The sequence below is a fragment of the Brassica napus genome, chromosome C7, assembly GCF_020379485.1.
Source record: "Brassica napus cultivar Da-Ae chromosome C7, Da-Ae, whole genome shotgun sequence".
NCBI lineage: Eukaryota > Viridiplantae > Streptophyta > Magnoliopsida > Brassicales > Brassicaceae > Brassica > Brassica napus.
Window position 1 is genome coordinate 51,936,445 of NC_063450.1, and position 2,308 is coordinate 51,938,752.

Genomic DNA, 2,308 nt, shown 5'->3' on the forward strand with positions numbered 1-2,308 from the left:
AATGATGCACGTTTTTAAAAATCTTCATTATTAAAATTATGCACGTAAGGATAACTCATGAGTTTTTTTTTGTTGATTAAATGACATTATGTCCAAATTTATTTAAGGATATTTCATTAAGGTAACTGGAAAAGACAAACAATAAAATAGGAAGTTTAAATTCATTTAAGCATATTTCATTAATGTAACTGAAAAGACAAGTAATAAATTAGGCAATTTTATTCGTTTTAGGATATTTCATAAATGCAACTGAAAAAGACAAGCAAAAAAAAGGGAGTTTAATTAATAAAGTAAAAAACATTTTCAAATGGGTACTTCTCTTTTAATAATGTAGATAAAACCATCTCCAATATAAAATTTCATTTTTTAATTTCAAATGAAATAATTTTGTAATAGAATTGAGTTTACTCCAGTCCTACTCCACTTTTGCAATAAAATGGAGCATTTTAGAGTAAAAATGGAATATTTTGGAGTAAAAATGGAATATTTTGGAGTAAAACTGAAACATTTTGGAGTAAAAATGAGGCATTTTTAAATAAAAATGGAGCAATGAACAAAAATATATAAAAAATTACTTCATTTATAGAATAAATTTATGTTTACTCCATTATAGAGTGAAACATTGAGTGGGTTAAAATATTTATTATTCTAATTTTTGGTCAAAGTAAATTGTGGAATTGGGTTAGAAATATTCTAAGTCGCTAAAATGAAAACATAATAAAGCCAAGAACTGCAATCACCATTTCATATACTCCATCTGTTTCTTAAAGTTACATATTCTAGATTTTTCACACATTTTAATAAAACACATTAAATTTACATAGTTTTTTGTGTTTATCTTTTTTCCATAATTTTAAGCCAATAAAAATTCAACTATAGCAATTAAGTTTTTTGAAGTTTTCAATTAGTTAATAAAATATGCATAGGAAATGTAAAAAATAGATCTTTTTGAAACAAACTTTTTCTCTAGAATATGTAACTTTAAGGAACGGAGGGAGTATTTATTTTCATGCTTTTTTAAGCAAATATGTTTTGTCGGAGGAAATAAAGGTTTTTTTTTGCCACCATCGTGGAATAATAATGGGGCTTTTGAGCAGTGATAGTTTTATTCTTTAACTAATGTAGTGGGGACTTCTCGGAAATGTCTAAAAATTTGAACAAAAAAAAAAAGATTGCATGAAATAAATGTTTTCGTGATCAATATTAAGGTAGAACATTTGAATTGTGATAAATATACATGTGTAAATACATTTCTCAACACAATAAACGTCATTCCAGAAAAAAGATTCTTAATAAAAACAAAACGAAAACGTTATATGTTGATTAGTATTAAATATTAATGCTTTTCAACGTTCTATTTCATTAGTATTCGGGTGTTTGCGAATTTATGAATCATAACTTTTCACAAGCGAAAATAAAATAAAATGCGCCTTCGGATGTTATAAATTTAATATATTCCTTTGAAGAAGGTTTTTTTCATCGGTCCATGATCATGGGTACCTTATGAAAAAAAATATCCTATTTAAAAATTAACTGTTGCTCCTTTAAAATGAAATGTAGATCCTTTTGGGAGTCCCTAACGCGCCAAAGAGAATTCAACTTATCATGATGAACGTATTGATTGCATACCTTAGTCGGTAGCATTTTTATTGGTCTAAACTTCACAAAGATTTTGATTACTTGCTTACTTGGTGAGATCTATTGTATGTTTTCTTTCTTTTAGATTTTACCTTTTTCTGCTAAAATTCAGATTAATTTCATTTCACCATAATATTGTTGCCTTTTACAATATTATGGTGAAATGAAATTAATCTGATTTTAGCAGAAAAAGGTAAAATCTAAAAGAAGAAAACATACAATAGATCTCACCAAGTAAGCAAGTAATCAAAATCTTTGTGAAGTTTAGAAAATTACGATTATTTTTTTGTGGAAAAAGTTCAACATGAAGTTGAATCTGTTATTTATCGTGCGAATTTCACAACGTTCTGAATTTTCGTTTGCCACATCCTACTCAATTCCCATAGGTAAAGGGCCAAATGGTAAATGAAATAGAAACAGTAGGTCGACAAAGTTGTACGTGTAGTGTAGTTGTAATAAATGCAGAAAGCTGAAACTCTTAACTTCTTTTCAAACTCGCACATTTTTGTTTATCGGTGTTTGCAACTATTCTCTTGTTTGCGTCGGCTTTTTTCCATCACTACACGACATTTTTTTATTTTATCCGAGACCAATATTTTGGATCCGATAACTCAAAGACCCGATCATAGACATGTATACATTGTTCGTTTTTGTAACATAAACCGGAACA